This window comes from Bidens hawaiensis, unplaced genomic scaffold, assembly GCF_021521415.1.
Source record: "Bidens hawaiensis isolate Kalapana, Puna unplaced genomic scaffold, B.hawaiensis_p1.1 tig00000097_1, whole genome shotgun sequence".
NCBI lineage: Eukaryota > Viridiplantae > Streptophyta > Magnoliopsida > Asterales > Asteraceae > Bidens > Bidens hawaiensis.
Window position 1 is genome coordinate 982,678 of NW_027491017.1, and position 20,623 is coordinate 1,003,300.

The window sequence follows — 20,623 nt, forward strand, 5'->3', positions numbered from 1 at the left end:
GCCAAGATCTATCAAACGCCAACCTTCGCTTGATCTCGTTTTCCCTCTTTCTCTCTCTCGGCCGCAAGGTAGTGTAGAGGTGTGTGTTTTTGAGTGTGTGTAGGCAATTATGGAAAGATGGAATGAGGATTAGGGTTTTAGGTTGGTTTAGGGGGTATTTATATCCCCTAAAGCCCATGGACCTAAGGCCATGACCCTTTAATCCATCTTAATTAATCCAAGTCCATGACATTTTCTTTATTTAATATCAATTAAATATTAACACACGATAATTAAACGCAAATTTCTTTATTTACTACTAGAATATTTTATGATGTTACATTTAACGAACTAGGGCTAGTTCGTCATTCTTTGATTAACGAATCAATTCACGAATTAAGGCTAGTTCGTTAAACCTCCGTTAACGAATTAGGTTTAGGTCAGAGAATGTCAAAAACATTCTCTGACATTTCGTTAACCTCGTACCCGCCGCCTTTCCGGCGCCGTCACCGCCGGAAAACCGAACAATGGCCGGAAAAGCGTATATTTGTGCCGTTTTCACAGTTTTTCGTCCCGTTCGATCCAGATCTGAGCTAGGGGGATCCCTAATCTCATATTTTGGTCATCTTATACCCAATTCCCCCTGATCTCGTGACTTTAACAGTTTAAAGTTATCGGCTCGTCGTTTTGCGACAAAATCTAACGGGTTTGAGTTTATACAATATCATACTATCATTACCTCGGGTCGATGCTTGGGTTTCTTGGTGATTTCGGCTAGAGAGAGAAAGTAGGATGAGAGAGAGCTAAGTGTGTGTTTTTGATGGTGTAAGGAATGAGTAAAATGGATGGATTAATGCATAATTATGTTTATATATTACGGGTCATGGGTTTAAGCCCGTGGTATTTTCTTCCTTCCTTTTTAATCCAAGTCCATAACTCATATTTATTTATCCCAACACATGCCCAACTCATACTACTTAATATTATTATTAACTGACACGAGAAAACGGGATCTTACATAAACAAAATGGATTCATATGTTATAAACAATTACAAAGTTTAAATAAACATATATGTTATAATAATAACATATAAAATGATTCATAAGATTATCCCAACATCACCTATAACATCTTTTGTCTTAGATTTAGTAACTAATTTTGAAACTGCACCATCAACACTGTTATTAATATCCTCGATGTTCCTCTTCAGATTTGTTAACAAAGTTTACCTCAACAATTTTCATATGAGTAGCACTATTCTTACCAAAGGATATCCTCTCCTTTATAACAAAAGAGAAGTTAAAAATACAAAAGTAACAGTCCCATATAACAGATACTAAACATACAAATTAAAATTTTTCAATATTGCATTGACGGTGTCTTAGGATTGGATATCACCATTGCTAAACTGGTTTAATTCGAGCATTTCAACCATTCAAGTAACAAAAAATAAGCAAGTATTTTAATCTATAAAACAAATAATATGATAACATTTATAATATTACTAATACCAATTCGTTGTTAAACCTCTGTTCCAAACACTCCAAAAACAATATATCATTAGCAAACTTATCAATATTAAAACACGTTGCTCTTTCAAAATCGTTGTCGACCAAGAGGAGTAAGTATTCCCAAAACATAGCATTCCCAAACTGATGTAATTTCATGTAGTTTAAAAACCGTGTGAGTTATTTTTGAAACAATATTACGTAACATTAATAAAGGAATCTAATTTGTGAATTATGGAAATGTCAGAAGTCATTTATTTAAAAATCTCTTACATCAAATTAAATTTAAGAAAATGTTTAATTATGAATTATGTATTAAGTTAATATATAATAAACAATTAACTTGTTTATTATATATTAAAATTTATATCGTTATATAGTTTTACAAAAATAATAAACCTTTTTTTTAAAAGTATTAAATGTGGGTGATATTTTAAAAGTGTCATTAATCTGGATGCATATTTTGATAAATATTAGTGATTACATTTAATAGTATTAAATATGGGTGATGTGTATTATAGAATGTTTTTGAAAATACCATTATGTATGTTGGAAAACTGTAATTTATATTTATAGAAATTATAGAGACTTCGTCAACATATTAAAGTTTGAGAAAACAGTCTATATTAATATTGAATAAAAACTTAAACAAATAATAATGCAAAAAAATCTATATTAATATTGAATAATAATAATGTTGTGAACAATATATGTAAAGTAAATAATATGAATGCAAAAAAAAACATTGTAATGTTTTTCGTTACAAATATTCTATTAAAATGGATTCAGTTTGAATTTAAGCTATTTAAGTTATTCAAACTCGGTTTTTTAACAAATAAGAAAAATCAAACTATATAATTGTAATAAAAGGATTCTTAGACTAAGATAAATATATATATTTTAAATTGTATATTTTCATACTAAGATATAATAATAAATTTTTGTAAACTAAGTATAGATGAGTAATAATTGGTTTCTGTAATACCATATTAAATGCGTATAAATCTAAAAATGTAAATTAGAAAAGATGAGAATATTTTTCATCCTGATGTTAAGCAAAAAATAATGCTTATAAGATCTTTTCCTTCTTTTCTCATATAAAAATTCCTAAGATTAAAAAACAAATCAAAAATAAGAATGTATAGATTTGACATATAAATTCAACCAAAATCATGTCGATTATTCGTATAAAAATTATATAATACATAATAAAATTGGATGTATAATATTAATCAAGGGGAACTTGTGTTCACAACTTACAAATGTATATTAGAAAGACAAAATGAGAATATTGTTTTGAGTCATCCTCATTTCAAGTAAAGAATCATGCTCATGAGATCTTTTACTTCTTTCATAAAATTAAAAAAAAAATCCTAAAACTGAAACACAAATAAAAACTATGAATGTACAAATTTAGTTTTCCCTTGATCATGACCATAATACCAAAGATACCACTTAACAAACTTCTTCAACACGGTCACCAAATCCGTCGTTGGCTTATACCCAAGTTCCCGTCTAGCCAAACTTATATTCGCGTGCGTAAATGGAACATCAATATAACAATCAACGACTTATTCGGAACAATAACACTTTTAATCAAAAAACTAAAAAAACATAGTGATTTATATAATCACGACAAAAAATATAAACCTTACAAACAAACAAATTCGTTTTGCTAAATATGGTGTGATAGTGTAAGAATTCTTGTGTCAAAGTCATAGTATTTATACATAAGTAGTAAATGATTGAATTTTTGGAGAGTTTAATAAAGAGGGAAGGTATAAATGTAATAATTAAAAACATAAAATTAGGGATTTTGAATTAACATAAATTATGGACGAAAATTAGGAGATCTTAATTAGGGGATTTTCAAAATTTGAAATACTTGAATGTAATGTTTTTAAATTATATTATAAATACAAAATAATTAAAATTGATATCTTTAAATCTACACCATAATTTCAACCTACAACATTAAATTATTAATGTAGAAAAATAACTTAATATAGTTTCAATTGAATCAAAATACAAAAAATAAAACCTGATGATTTAAGTGACCGGTGGTAACTTGATGGATTGTGAACACAGTCATGGGTAGGCCGATATGCTGTAGATTAAACGTCCGGCGGTTGAAAAGTTTCATCGATGGTGGACGGTGAATTTGGGGGATAAATGAACTGAAGGTTGAGATGGTGGAAGAGGATGGAGGCGTGAAAGAGGAGATAACTTATTAGGGTTTTTAGGTTAAATTATGTTATAATTAAAAATCAATACATAATAATAGAAATAATATAAATAATAGAAATTCATAATTAATAATTATAACTATTAATCATTAAAGAAAATTGATTGTAGATATATTATTTTAATTTAATTTTGATTTATTTTTATTAAATAAAAATTAGAGATGTGGTAGATATAGATGGAAAGTTTACGAAACAACCAATAGAAATAGGCTAAGTTGACTTAAAGTCTATTGGTTTTATAGTATAGTTAGATTAGATTAGATGTCCTAAATGTTAGCAAACGTGGGTTGTAGTTTTATTTCTCTTTATATGTGCTTCTCAAGATGAATGAGAGGAGGCAGTATGTGTATTTTGATAAACTGAGATTTTATCTGGTTAGTTTACTTATTATGAGTTGATTAATTTTTCCTTGCTGGTTCAAACTTGGCATGTTTTGGATGGTGTTATCGGAGTCTAATTCAGGGTCAGCTATGAGAAGGTGAAAAATTTTTTGTGTCAAAGGCGAAAATATTTTTGGGCCTTAAGTAAAAGAAATATTTTATTAAGTTTAAACAATTTAATTTTAAAGGTGCTTATTTGATTATATTTGAGTTGTGTAAAAAAATTTTGTATAAAAATAAGCCTAAAAATGTATCAAGAAAACTAGAACCCACGACCTTTTTGTTAGATGTCATACCCTTTTACCACTAGACCAAACTAGTGGTTATGTAATTATGTTGAAACATTGATTATACTTTTTTTTTCATAAATTTACATATAGTTTAAAAAAATAAATAAATTTCGGGCAAAGCGGGTTGTCGGGCATGTGGCCATCGACTACCCTGCCACCCTCCATAGTCGGCCTTGGTCTAATTGAAGATTAAGTGGTGTGTATGTATCTTAATCCAATTTTAGTTTTCCCTAACGGTTGTTTGTGTGGTGTATCTGTATCACAATCAAGCCGTAGATCTATCTATTTTATCTATCATTTCAAATTCCTATCCGTTAGAGCATTCTCAGCCCGTCTCTCATCCTTATCTCTATAATTACACTACAAAACAATATATTTCTCTCTAACGTTTAATAAACTAATATTTTTTATAACTTTATCATTACAAGTTTTCTTTCTCCTATACTCAGAATCAATTCAACAAATATTAAAAAATAGACAGGAACAACCAAAGTTTCCCAAAATTTATAAAAAATCACTACATTTTCTCTCTCTATCCAATAACTTACACTCACAATCATTCAAAACTTCGCCCTATAATTTACAAACTTTTTTCATATAAATGTAGGGGATGTGTTGGGAGTACTCATACCACTGATAGTGCTATCAAACCGTAAAAAACATTGAGTAATAAAATTCAATTATTTGAAGGACCTATCGATTAATAAGAAGGGTACTTCAAGTTGGGAAATGAGCACACTCTACATTTTTGTTGTCATATGGCTGCCCTAGGTCAAATCATGCAAATTAATGAAAGAATATACATGACTTTGAAATTCAAAACTGAGTTATGGCTTGAAATTAGACAATTTGAGGAACGAATTCAATCATCTTTAATTAAGCTTAAAACCAAATGTAAGTTTGTAACGCTTCTTAGGTGACACAGACGTACTGATCGAATCAACTGGTTGTTAAGTGAGTACCGGTTTCTTCACCAATACTCCAATAGTCATATCGGGGATTTAATAAAAAAGAAAACAACTCATGTTGTTCATACTTATAAATATGCGACAGTTCATATAAAATTTTGCATTTATCTATATTTTGATATGAATCCAATAATACACCAAATTGTTTCTTCTAAAATATAAACTTGTTTTTTTAGCCGGAGTGTTGCGTCGGGGCAGCTAGTAAAACTTCAATGTTGAAACCCGGGCATTGGTAAAATCAAACCATTATAACGAAGAGTTAATGCGAATTCGGTCGGTAATGGTTATATTCGTTACGATATAGATACCATTGGTAAAATTTGAGCGTTAAAACCAAATAATTCGTTAAATAAATATATAAAAAAACAAATAAAAATATTAGCTTATAAAAAATAAAATATCTAAACGATGTTTATTTGGTCGGAAAAGTCGAGCGGTGGTAAAACCTAAGCGTTGGCGGTTTCAGACATTGAGGCGGTAAGTCGACCAGAATTTGGTGGTTTTTGATTATGTTCATTACGGTATCGGAGCTAAAAAACGAAAAAAAAGTATAAAAACTGAGGTGGACCAATGGCCAACTGGTAGGGGGTGTCGGTTGGTAAACTTGCGCGTTGGTAAAACTCGAACGTTGTCGGCCATGGACGTTGAGGCGGCGAGTTTGCGCGAATTCGGTCGGTTTCCGTCAAAAGTATTATGGTACCGAAACTAAATAAAATTAACGTTCGGTTAGTTTCCATTACTTTCGTTATAGTTATTGAACTAAAAAAAACTTATGGACCAATACGGTGTCGCGAAGTGGCCCAATAGGGCACTTGTGGCACCAAAGTTGTTATTTATATATAGTAGTACTGGTAATAATAATTCATCTATACATTGACAAGAAAAAATAAATTGTAAGCTATCCATGTATCCTTTAGTCCTACAAATACCATTTGAAATATAACGTTTAGAATGGATATAAAGATATTCTTATATTGATTCTTCCAAAGAAACGATCTATTTTATTTTACTGATGGGTCCATCAAAAGATTCATTATAACAACTAAAAGAATATCGAAAACAATCTAAATCGTAACTAGAATAAAGAAAATGTTTGATCTTCTATTCAAAACTTCTAGTGATCTTCAATCAATTACGAGCTTCAATATAATTACCAGAAGTAAATGCTATAGTCTATTTCCAATACTCAGCGGCTTTATATCTTGATGTTGATAAAATGTTATTTTGGCTAAGAAATAAAAGTATTAAAGGAAAAAATTAAGGAAATGACAATTCTGGCATGGGGTTAGGGTTCGTCGGCCAAAACAGAGCCTTTATACACTATGAGTTGAAAGAATTTAATAGACCATAAGTTCAAGTTACTCAACAAAAGAAATTCACCTTTTAAAGAAAAACTAGGATTTTGGGACCCGCGATTCGCGACGGGGCCATTAAATCGAACAAAACATAAGTAGAATTATAAACTCGTTGTAAGTCGACGCGAAAAAGTCTGTATCAAGTTACGACATCGAAATTAAACAAAAGAAATAAACTTGCCAATACCAAAATACAACAAATCATATCATATGTAGAACCAAAAAAACCTGCACGCTACAGTTGTGAACTAACACAAATTCGGTTAGTATTAGCTGTACCAACACAAATTCATAAACATAAATTAGTAAGCCAAAAAAATATTTTAAGGCGAGGTATCAAATGTTGCAACGAAAACCATGCGATGATTGGATATTTTTAAATCATAAAAAAAGTTTCGGTCATTGTAAAACCGATACATGTAAAGCCGATACTTGCCCAAATTTAGTATGTAGCACGCAACCCGATACTTGCACAAAATTACTATAAAATATTACTAAGCAAAGTTTAAGAAAATCATTTAACAACCGACAAATAAAATATGTAATGCCGGTACTTACCCAAATTTGATGTTTAAAAATATAATTTGTTAAACATTTTAATTAGTTTAAACAAAAAGTAAAAAAAAGAAATAAAACCATCATTTGTATTTATGAAATTAGGGAATTAGTGCTTAATGATTTAGTGGTTATAATTAATATAATATTAAAATATTGGGTGTTTAAAAATATATTTGTTAAATATTTTAATTAGTTTAAATAAAAAGTAAAATAGAAGAAATAAAAACCATCATTTGTATTTATGAAATTAGGGAATTAGTGTTTAATGATTTAATGGTTATAATTAATATAATATTAAAATATTGAATAGTATCTTTGTGAGGACAATTGAATCTCCTTATTTAGTATATATAATAATAAAATATACCAAATAACATTGAGAAAACGACACTTTATTGATGTGGCCAATGTGTTCTAAAATATCTCATCTGTGTAAGATTTTGATAACATTGTGTTTTTTATTGGCTTTCGAACCTAGTCAAAAAGTGGATCACGGGTCATCACCATTGTGTGACATTGTGTGAAACGTTTATATTGACAGATATTACGTTGTCACATTCACATTTTATCCCAAATTATTTGAAAGCTTTAATGAGAACATGGGGCGGTGTTGTTACACCGTCATAATGTTTTAAGTGTGAAACCATGACTTTTGAAATCATTTTTTAATAATGTTAAAAAAACCTTTTTTTTAAATCAATAAATCTTAAACTTTTAAAAATTACCTTTTTAAAAACTAATAACTGAACAAGTTATTTTTAAACTTAATCTCAAACCAACCCTAAATCATGCTTTTCTTATTAGAAAAAAACAAATAAATTATATATGCATAATTTTTTTACAAGAAATTTTCCTTCTAAGATTCCACCTTTAATTTTGCACTAGTAACGACTTGATTCTAAGAGTGTTTAAAGTTAGATATCCGGAGTTTCAGATATCTGAACTTCGGATATCCGAACATTTCGAATATCCGAAATTTCAAATATCCATTCGGATAGTGAAACGGATATCTGAAAAAAAAAAGAAAAAAAAGTTGTTTCAAAATTATTGTGCAATCTACATCTCAACCTATTCTACGGCCCCCTTATTTCGCTTCCATCATCATCTATCCACTAACATGCTCAAAAAATTGATTCTACACAGCCATGGCAGTTCAATCGAATCAATCAGCTAACTAGGGGTGTTCATGGGTCGGTTGGGGACGGTTTTGGGTCAAACTCATAACCATAACTGATATGTCGGTTAATGGATGACCATAACCATAACCAATCCGTTATGGAGGTTCGGTTAATCGGTTTAGAGGTTGTAGCGAATCGGTTATGGGTCGGTTACCATTTGACCTTTTGTGTATATGGGAACATTACTAAAAAAAGTGAAATGAATGTGATTGTGATTTATGATTATGGAATGGAATTGTAATTTATGATTATGGAATGAGATTTTGATTTCTGATTATTGAAATTGTGAAGATAATATGGTAAACAGAATTGTTGGTATTGTTAGTAGAGGTTTATATGAAATAATATGGTAGGGAATTAGGGATTATGAAGCAAAGATATCAAGCCAAAATACTCCAGCGCATGCATTAATTTTAATCCCTAAATAATTCTAGCTTCTCATTTAAATAAATGGGTCGGTTTGGTTTGTCGGTTTTGAAATTACCTTTAACCAAAACCAACCCACATTTGACGGTTTTTGAAAGATTATTAAACCGACCCACCGGTTATGCCGGCCATCGGTTATGTCGGTTATGGTTCGATTATCGGTTATGTCAGTTAATTTGCTCACCCCTGCCGCTAACTATCGCCAAGCCATGAACTAACACCAGCCACGAATCATCGCTGCTAATAAGATGAATATCGAACTATAAATGGTCTTTCCATCTACTTCCCCGTCTCCATTTCAATCGACTTTGCCCGTAGATCTTCGTCCCATCTCCATCTTTGTGTTTTCCGGTGAACGGTGGCTAGGGGAAAGGATAATGGTTAACGATGGAAGGAGGCGGTGTGGTTGACTTATGGTGATCGGAGAAGCAGATTGAGGAGAATAGAGATTGAATCTATGGTTTTCAAAGTGTCATGAGGTGTAACGACGTGCGACAATTTGAGATTTACGCTGCATTCTTGGATTTAAAATACAAAGAAAAGAAATGAAAAGATTGGATAATAGGAGATAAAAAGAAAAGAAATTAGAACATTCTCAACATATCATCCATCTCAATCTCTATAATTACACTAAAAAACACTACATACTTTTCCCATGTTCAATTAAATAATATTTTCTTTAGTAATTATAGTTTTCATCTTCTATACTCACAACCAATTTAACAAATATAAAAAAATAAACAAAGGGCAAGCTTTGTTTCACCAACTTTACAAAAAATCACTACATTTTCTCTATTCACCCTATAATTTACACTCACAATCAATCAAAACCCACCCTATAATTTGTTAACTTCCCTCACATGATTTTAGAGGCTAGGACAAGAATGCTCTTATAAACTTAAAAGGCATTCTCAAGTTAAAATAAAACAAAATATAATAAAATGTTAATTATATTCTTAAATTAAATAAGAAGGAAATATAAGAAAAAAATTGTAACTTTACAATTATGTCATAATAGCGACGACAGCCATGTCACATTGAGATAAGGTAAATTATTGAAATTGTAATGGGTTATAAACTTTTGTTAAACAATTAGACTGTATTTGGATAGAAAATTTTGAAGGAAATGAACTCTAACTTTTCTTTCCAATTTCTTTATTTTCTTAAAAAAAATAAATAAATAAATAAAAGAACCCCAAAAAGGAAAAAAAGAAATATTTTTTTATCTTTTTTTTTTCAAACCTTTAAATAAAAAAAATCAAGAATGCAGTGTTAGGGTTTTTACAAGTGATATATAAATAAATAATTAAAAATAAAAGAATAACTTTCAGATATCGGATATCCGAATCCAAAAATTCAGATATCCGAGATTCGGATATCTGAAATTTCAGATAACCGAATTTCCGGATATTTCGAATTTGGATTTTCAGATAATTCGGTTTCGGATTCGGATTTTTTTGAACACTCCTACTTGAACCCACAATCTCATTTTTTGATGGTGAGATTGAAGGTGACAACCTTGTGCTTCTTGACACTATCACGTTAATGTATAAATGAGTTGTACATTATAATCTACTTCTTGAGCTTGAATAACATTAATTTGAAACGCTGACAAAAATAACATACGACGCTGATGTGAAAAGAGAGATGGTGTTTTGGGGCGGACGGGAAGATGCATATTCATCACACTAAGATTAGACGGTGAACACGTATGTCGCTGACCGCAACATCAACGTGGATACCGCCATCCATAACAACGTGCTCACATGACGTTGCCTTCACTGCAGTGTGACCTTCTCCTCTATGCCGCCTTCACCAAAGCGTGGAGATCTCCATGTAATTCACTTTCTTCTTCCTCGCAAAATTTCTTAATGGTAGCCACCTCATCATCTTCAGTGGTATACATCATAGTCTATCAGCCGAGCAAACAAATGGACTAAATAGAGTACAAAACTATTTACCATGATGTGACCTTAGCTATATTAAATTTGAATACGCAATCTCGCCGGTACCACAAAAGATCCCGTAAATTAAAGATGGTTAATATGGCTAGATAAGTTAAAAGGACATTATGCTCAGTCTCTTCCCCACAAAATGTCCACCGTAAACCTTGGCCTTTGGATGAACATACCTTTAATATAATACACATAATAATTACTACGTATTGCTATTCAACCGATCGAAAAGTACTTGTTCTCCCCATGATGAGACTAAGAATATTACATTCTACTTGTTCTTACCGACTTTATTCTTAAACCATGTAAGATCACATAGAATATAGTTAGGGCTATAATAAAATCTATTAATAATCGTATCAATAAGAAAATCACTCAAGATTAGGAAACGTACATTAGAGTTGTTTTGTTGATTTATTATTATTATTATTATTATTATTATTATTATTATTATTATTTGGCAAAAAAAAAAAAAAAAAAAACTAGTGACGATACATTGATGACAACAAACGGATGACGATAAACTAATGACATATATCATGACCAAACTCCTTTAGTCATCCTTATAAATGCATCCTCAAATTCATACTTAAAACACATCAACCCACCAAACATCATGGAATTGGAGAAAACATACAAAGGCCATGTGGTGGTGTTGCCCTACCCAAGCCAGGGCCATATCAACCCTCTCCTCCAATTCGCCAAAAGACTTGCCTCGAAAGGCCTTAAAGCCACGATCGCCACAACCCGCTACACCATCACCTCCATCTCCACCCCACTGGTCACGGTCGAGCCCATCTCTGACGGGTTCGACGACAGTGGGTTCGCTCAAGTTCAGTCCGCCGAGCTCTTCCTGGAGTCGTTTAAATCCAACGGCTCGCGGACACTCACCCAGCTCATCAAGAAACACCAAGCAACCAAGCATCCCATCACCTGTGTTGTGTATGACTCCTTTTTGCCTTGGGCTCTTGATGTGGCCAAGGAAAACGGGATCCTTGGGGGGGCGTTTTTCACCAACTCTGCCGCGGTCACCGCCATTTTCAGCCGGATACATGGCCGGACATTGAGTTTGCCGGTGAGGTTGGAGGACTGCCCGCTGGTGATTCCGGGTCTTCCACCATTGAGTTTAGAAGATTTGCCGAGCTTTCTGAACGCACCCGAGAGTTATCCGGCCTATCTGAAGATGAAACTCAGCCAGTTTTCGAATTTGGATGAAGCGGATTGGATTTTTAGCAACACGTTCCAGTCGTTGGAATCCGAGGTAATTGTTGAATGATATTTTGTTTGAAAAATAAAATCTTTAATTTTCAGCTCCTTTATTTATTTGTTTTTTTTATTGCGTTTAGGTTGACTATATATAAATATAAATATAAGTATATAAATTTAAGGGTACAAACATTTACTTCCAAAAGAATTAATTCACAAAAAAAAAATTACTGGTTTGTTTCCATATATAAAATTTTGAAATAGGTGATGAAAGGCATAGGGAAGCAACAGACACCAAAACTTATAGGTCCAATGGTACCATCGGCGTACTTAGTTGACAGGATTAAAGGTGACAGAGGCTACGGTGCAAGTCTATGGAAACCACTTGACGATAGCTGCACAAAGTGGCTCAAAACCAAGCCTCCAAAATCGGTTGTTTACGTATCTTTTGGAAGCATGGTGTCACTAGCCCAACAAGAAATGGAAGAAATTGCATGTGGTTTACAACAAAGTGGGTTTTACTTTCTTTGGGTGGTTAAAGATTTAGAGAGACACAAGTTGCCAAAAAGGTTTCTTGAATTTACAACACAAAATCAAGAAAAATGTATGATTATTAGTTGGTGCAACCAGCTTGAAATGTTGGCTCATGATTCGGTGGGTTGTTTTCTGACTCATTGTGGGTGGAACTCAACACTAGAAGGCTTGAGCCTCGGGGTGCCAATGGTCGGGTCCCAAAGTGGGCTGACCAGTTAACGGATGCCAAGTTTATAACGGATGTGTGGTGTGTAGGTGTTAGGGTTAATGTAGATAGTGTGAATGGGATGGTGAAAAGAGAAGAAGTTGTTTTGAGTTTGAATGTGGTGATGAATGAAGGGGAGAGAGGTTTAGAGATCAAGAGGAATGCTAGAAAATGGAAGGCGTTCGCTAAAGAGACGATTAGTGAAGGTGGGAGCTCAGATATAGCCATTGACGAGTTCGTGATATCATTAAAGAACACATGCAAGAGAAAAAACACGTGTTCGTATTGATTCTTGCGTGTATAAAGAAACTTGATTTTCTTACATTAAAGACTCTAAAGGAATGAAATGAAAAAATGTAATGAATTATCTTGCATAAATAAAAGTATATATCGTTTTGTATGTAATAAATAAAAAAGTTTGTATAGCTACATTAAATTTCTCAATTTTATTGACAAAACATCGAGTAAATGATTCATATAAAATTTTATCGTTGTAATAAATATATTTACATGTGATATATAATTAGAGTTATATACACTACATAGAAGGAGACATTGGTTTACGTAATTTACATATGAAGCCTCGAACCGTGGGTCATAGTAATTGAGTTTACACATACAACATAGTTTTTAAATCTTGAATTAAAACATAATTAACAACGAAAATACATATCATTTATAAATCATATCCAAATATAACTGGATCAGAGATCTTTAATTACATCATAACTTGTTGATAGCAATAATATAACAAAGACCAACCTAGGTAGATAGCCTGCTCCAATGCCTAGCAGCAAGGCCTTACATCCCAGATGCGCTCTAAAATTATCTGATATGTATACTAAAAGTCAGTGTTGCAAAGTAAATACTAGCTTTACGTACATTATTATAAATAAAAAGAGATTTGAATTATAAAACATATAGCATTACTAATTTTTACTCTTTACGTAACCTATAAGAGGTATATCACAAGGACATACTACTATCAATTATGGCACACTAACTTTCATACTTCATATATAAATTAATTATCATGCTGACAAGTTTGGACTTTTAACACCTTCAGGAATGACCTTCATCATTCCAACTTTAACACACTAATTCTACAACCCCGTCAAGCCAAAAAGGCACTTCCCCTATCTACGACTCTGTAGGTAACCACCTATAGCCCGGGCCATTCTAGCAAAAGTTATCACACGTCCACTATGACAATTGGTGTAACACTCAAATTTCGAATACTTGCATTAAATAATCAAATCAATATGTTAGATATTAAAGAGTGGATAATTAGTAAAACTGACGGAAGAATTTTATTTATAATAATACTAATACGTTTTAAATAAGTTTTTGATTTCTTTTTAGTACAAATTTCGAATACTTAAAGCATTAAATAATCAAATAAATATGTTAGATATTAACGAGTGGATAATTAGTAAAAATGACGGAAGAATAGTGTCGGCTAACCGGTTTGTTTATAATAATACTAATACATGTACGTTTTAATAAGTTTTTGATTTCTTTTTAGTACCAGGTTAAATTAACTAAAACTAAACGCGAGGGTTCAAAAATGTAAAGCATTGAATGATATATATATATATATATAGGGGTGAGTTATTGTAAAATAATAACTTATCGTACATTACGTACGCGATGCTGCTGGTCATAGATTTCAATTTCACGCGGTGGCAGTTTGGTAAATAACCCAAACAGTAGTTCGCGATCAAATTCATCGATTTAAAATCGATTCCGATCCAAATTCAGAACTCCTTAATCTATCTCATCCAATTTCTAAACTCTAATCACAACTTACAGTATAAATCTCAAAAGTCAAAACCCAAAATTGAAAAGAACGTCAATGAACATTAAAAATCTTCAAATTGATCAAAAATTGATGATTTAATCAATCGAATTGATGTGTAAGAGGCTTTAGAATAATCAATCGATTATGAAAATACAGATTAACACACTTAATTGAGCTCTGATTAGGGTACATGTTTAAACGTTATGCTCAAAGTTTAAACGTTCTGACCAAAATAAACACCAAAACGATGATTTAATCAATCGAATTGATGTGTAGAAGCATTTAGATTCATCAATCAATTATGGAATTGCAGAAATAACGCACTCAATCGAGCTCTGATTAGGGTTCAAAATATTATATTTAAACGTTCTGAATTAAAACTGAATATCTTTAAACGTTCTGACCAAAAAGAACATCTTTAAACATTCTAATATATTCAACGAAGCACTGGGTGTTCAAAAAAAAAATGAACATCTTTAAACATTCTAATACGTTCAGGTTGTTTAATAAAGTTTAGAAGTTCTGATAAAAGTTTAGAAGTTCTAAAAGTTCTGGGTGTTCAAAAAAGTTTAGAAGTTCTGATAAAAAGTTTAGAAGTCTAAGTAGTTATGGCTGTTCAGAACTTCTAAAACTAACAAAAAAAAATAAAAATAAAAAAAATTAAACACATGTAAACGTGAAATTGAACACTGAAATCACTTCATATAATCATCAAACAATCATCAATCGACTGTTAATTTGATCATTGATTCGACCATATGAACAAAATATGGAACGTCTGCAACTGGGTTTCTGCAAAAACTCAAAATTGATTAATTGAAACTTCAAATTGATGATTAATTGGACCAAATTCAAAGTTTAATTGATTAATTAGTTCAAAAATTTCAATTTCAATTGGGCAATTTTATCAACTGACATGTGAGCAACGATCGATGGTTGTGTCGGAAGAAGATGGTGGTCGCGAAGGTGGATGGTGGACGGATCGACGACGGAGGCCGGCTCGCGTATTTGTGATTTTATGTTAGGATAGTTATTGAAGATGGACGTTTCAGAATGTCGCGTACCTATTGTACGATAAAGGATTTTCGTATTCCATCTTTTACATATATATATATATATATATATATATATATATATATATATATATATATATATATATAAAGTCGGAGGGTTATGTTTGCCATTTTGTGAAACTTTTATTGTGAAATATATGGTTCAGCACGTTAGTTTCATGGCCGGCAATGACGGAGGCTTCAAACTAATTCGATTTCGAACTACCTAACCGGATTTCATGTGCTTATCTCTAGTTTAAATATCATACATCGTCTCTCTATTGAAGAAATAAAAATCCTAAATCTCGTTCCTCCTATCGTATTCACCACTGCCTCTCGTCGTTTCTTTTCTGAGTTAACCGCCGCCACCGCTATTGATTGTTGCCGGAGACGACTATCACCAGCCCACACGCGTTCTTGAGTTACGTCGCTACCGCCTCAGTCCTCCGATTCGTTTCGCTAACCCATTGAAGTGAGTTTTAATAATATGTTTTGTGTGTTTGTGTTATATACACCACTTTTGTTTGGTTCCGGCGACTAATACTCACTAATCCGAAGCTTTGTTTTACAAAGGAAATAATCACGTAAATAGTTTCAATATTAAGAGTCGGTTCGTTTGGCTTGTATCGGGGCATGTAACCTGTGCATAAATCCATGAATTAAGTTAAGAATAATTAACTAATTAAATAGTTTATTTTGTGTATAATATAAACCAGCTTATGATTTCGTTTTCTTAATGTTAATAAATTCATAAGTTTGAAAGGCATAATTAAGTTTTTATGGTTCGAACTAAGTCATTATATACTTATAGTTTTCAAAACTTTAGATGTATTATTAAATTAATATTATGAATGTTTATTAAAAAGAATGAACTACATTTAAATCAAAATTGGAAAAATTAAGGAAGAAGAGGATGGTTAGTTTTATAGTGTTGTGTAGTATATTAAACCACAAATTATATACCATCATTAATGCATAAGCGTGTGTATACTAATGTCTCATTAAAATTTGGAAAACTTTTATAAAGAATTTAAAAGTTAAGTAACGAGTCCTAAAAGTCCTCGTCGCCAGGAAACCAAAGTCATAAAGCAGACTAACTCGGTTAAGCCTCATGAAGTTGATTCGAAATAAATTAATATGTAGGCATTAGGAAGAATTAAGGCTACTCGACTTTACTTGCTTGTTTATTGACTACTAAGGTACGGTTTCTGGTTTATTTCACTCATAGTATTAGTTATATTCCGTTAATTCGTAGTACGAATTCTGTTTCGTGTACTCGTAGTATTAATTATGTTCCATTTTATATTTGATGTCCGTCACTTTGTAGTGCAGACTTTTCATTATATTTTAGTTCTATGAGTTTAGTTTATTTGACATATTATATTTTTATAATGATTTTTGTAGCATGCAATAGATTATGTATTTGTACTTATTATTGCATGTTTCATTAGTAGTATTTCGTTGCATAATTATATGTAATTAGCTTTTATACTCTGTCACCCGAGCAAGTCTGAAATGTCGTATAGGCGTCAATGGCATGCACTTATCATGACAGTGCGTAATAAAAGTTCACGGTGTCTCTAAATTATGATTGCGTAGCACTTTGGCCCCTAGAGGCGTATATATCGATCTTAGCTCTGAGTTTGGTTTTTTTTTTGTGGAGATGGAATAATGGGTGTACGCAACGCTCACCGTCTCATAGGTGCATGGACTAGCTAGTTGTGTACCAGTTTGTTCTGTTTAAGCTCATGGGTGCTTCCGTCTTACGTGACTTTGAGTTCTTGATATGTGCAGTCACATGGTTTGATGTGTGTATATGTTATGATATGTTTCTTATATGCTTTCGTATGCGTTTGATTATGTTCTGACCAAGTGTCGGATCATACCTCAGAATTTTATTAAGTATATTAAGTAAAATGGTTGGTTTCGAGTTTGAATCAAAGTTCTTAGACTTACTTTTCCTTTGTTCGTCCTTACCTATACTATTGTTCTTTTCATTATTAGGCAATGTTTGGCTCAGTCGTATTTTCTTTGTTGTGTTTTTCTTATTTATTTACAGGTAATCCGGGACTCGGGGGAGTTAGTGATGAAAGAGACTAATGAAGTTCAAGCTTTTTTAAAAGTTAATTCATTTTGTTTTAATAATATGACTTAGGTTGCTTTGAAGTTTGTTGTAATTTGGATTGTGGTTTTGATTTGATATATGTAATAGTGACACATCAACCTGTTCCAGATTGGGGTGTTACAGTTGGATTCTTCCCGAAGGAAGTTATTATACATACACTATAACTTCATCCCATAAGGGATATAGCAAACTTGACACTTTAACATATTTAATTTAAAAATTGTTAACCTTTTTATACACTTTCAAAACTGTTGCTTTAACTATACAACATGTTTACTTTACTATCACTTTACTTTACGTTTAAAACACATTTCATTATCATATTTATGTCAGATATGCATATCACCCCCAAAAACATGTAAAAGAGGGGATCTAGAACTCATGACTGTTGCAAATGACTTCATGCTAAGTTGCCTAAGATAGGAAAAGTGTTACACGATCGACATAAATGTTAACATGTGAAAACTCATAACATTCTGATACTGTCGCCAGTATTGTCGTTGGTGGCATTGTTATTTGGACCAATGTCACTAGTAATACCATCTAACTTGTGTTAGGATTTTCAACCGACGCCTGATCTCATTGTTGCCAAACATTGGTAAACCTCGTAATTAGTGTTGTTCTTCATCATTAGACATCAGTTTTTGCTGCTTCAATGCTAAGTGTGGAGCAATATTTCCAAAAGACAAGATCAATAGTTTTTTCTAATCTAAACACACTTAAAAATTCTATCCATGAGTGAAAACTCTAGTTTAACATAAACCTAAACCTCACCATAGATGGCCTTAAAACAGAGGTTTTGGAAATCCTTTTTTTATCATAATCTCAACTCAAACGACGCAACAATGATCCTCACTTCAAAAGTTTGAATCCAAGTTCAACCTTCAACAATGGTGATCATTCGTTCTCTCTCTACTTTCTCCCTCTAACAAGTTGGTGAAGATGATGAAATGAATAACTAATGATCAGCGTAGGGTTTATAGGGGAGCCCTCCCTCCCTTCTCGGCCCAAAGGCGTCTCCACCGACCCATCACCTTTCTCGACCTAATGTAGTAAACCTAGTGCCCCTGTTCATTAACTTAAACATGTAAAGAAAGTGGGATGTTACAAGTATACCACCCTTATAAAAAGGTTTTGTCCTCAAAATGTGTTACGAAAACGCATACAAATACACATATATATACATATACATAGGAGTAGATACACATACATATACATACATAATATACATAAACATATAAACACGCATATACACATACATATATATACATACATACACATAAATACATACATACATACATGACACATTTATTCGTATATGTACGTACATATACACATAATACATATACATAAATACATATATACAAATACACATACATACATACATACACACACATATGTTCATATATACATACACACACTTACGTTCATACATACATACATGCATGCATGCATGCATACGTACGTACGTACGTACATACATACATATGCACACAAACACATACATGCATATAGATACATATGGATGCAGATAACATGCACATATGTGCCATGTCAATGATCATATGCCAATATTCCTCTCAAATCCATGTCAGATTGTATGAATGGATGGCATCGAAATCCAATTCCGGATGACATGCGCCCGCCCGTTGTTCCCAGTTGTCACATCCCCCTTCTTCTCACGATTGTCCCTCAACATGTTGAAGAAGCGGATGGTGCTTACGTGTTGCCATTGTCTATGAACCACATCATTTTGCAAGATCCTAACGCTAATTTTCCTGCACACGTATACACATAATTAGTCAACAACTAAACATTAATTATATAAAATTCTAATAAAACATAAAATACTATCCAAAAACCCCTAAAGAATGATCTAGTTGCTTTCCATTTACTTTACTCCAATAACATTCCTTTATTATAGTTGTACACATGTTTGGAACACATATTTTATAAAATCTACCAAAAAGGACATATACGTTTAGAAAACATATAAACATTCCTTAATTATAGTTGTATATGTACATGCCATCTTTGCATAGGCAAGTATCTCCTCTTGCTGGGTTAGTTTGATAGGAGACAATGATTGGATATTTTCCCCACACCTAGATAATGGTGGATCTGTGAACTATCATGACTGTGTTCTTCAAGGGTCAATCCAACTTCCAATTTGTCGTCAGTATATATTTGAGCTAAACATTTTCATAAGTAGTTGTGGCACCTTGAAATTTGTATTGGCGGTTAGAGGATGATGTGGTTTTACAGTTACGTGAAGGGGAAAAGGTATTTCTAATAGGACATGTGTAGGTCCTATCAACGGATCAATCAACTAGTTCTTGAATCAATATCTAACTACAATCTAGCATAAATCACTTGTAGCCAACCGAAATCTCGGATCTTGTTGGTGTTGTTATTATTTGAAATAGAAAGGAAAGCGAGAGAGTAGTGAGAGTAGGTGAATGGATAAGAAAAGCTTTGCAAAAGGTTGTGTGTTGCATGGGCACGCTTAACCTTATATAGGTGAAACAATGCCATGCCCACTTGTATTATAAGCGGCCCAATGGCCTATAAGTACATGGCTTCGGGCCCAAACAAACATTAACGAAACCGTAAGCTAGCAAATTACATCATGAATAGTTCTAAATAATACAAAGACAATTGTACAAAATAGGGCCTAACAATCTCCCTCTAGTCTTTAGTATAATTTCCCTAGCTTCTTGTCTTCAATCGGTCTCGTAGTCAAAGCCATCGTCATTCTCCAGTTGATTGTCAACAAGATAACGAACAAACTTGTTAAACTTCTCAACTATCATGTCTGTGTTGTCCCGATGGACATCTTCGACCGTGGCCAGTGG

General features: G+C 32.4%; 1 pseudogene across 1 annotated transcript; it reads left to right on the forward strand.

Moving 5' to 3' along the window:
* Positions 1-11,446: 11,446 nt before the first annotated feature.
* LOC143561189 (UDP-glycosyltransferase 74B1-like) lies at positions 11,447-13,138 on the forward strand (annotated as a pseudogene). The gene is made up of 2 exons (XR_013140268.1): positions 11,447-12,106; positions 12,316-13,138. The product of XR_013140268.1 is annotated as a UDP-glycosyltransferase 74B1-like (transcript).
* The last annotated feature ends 7,485 nt before the right edge of the window (positions 13,139-20,623 follow it).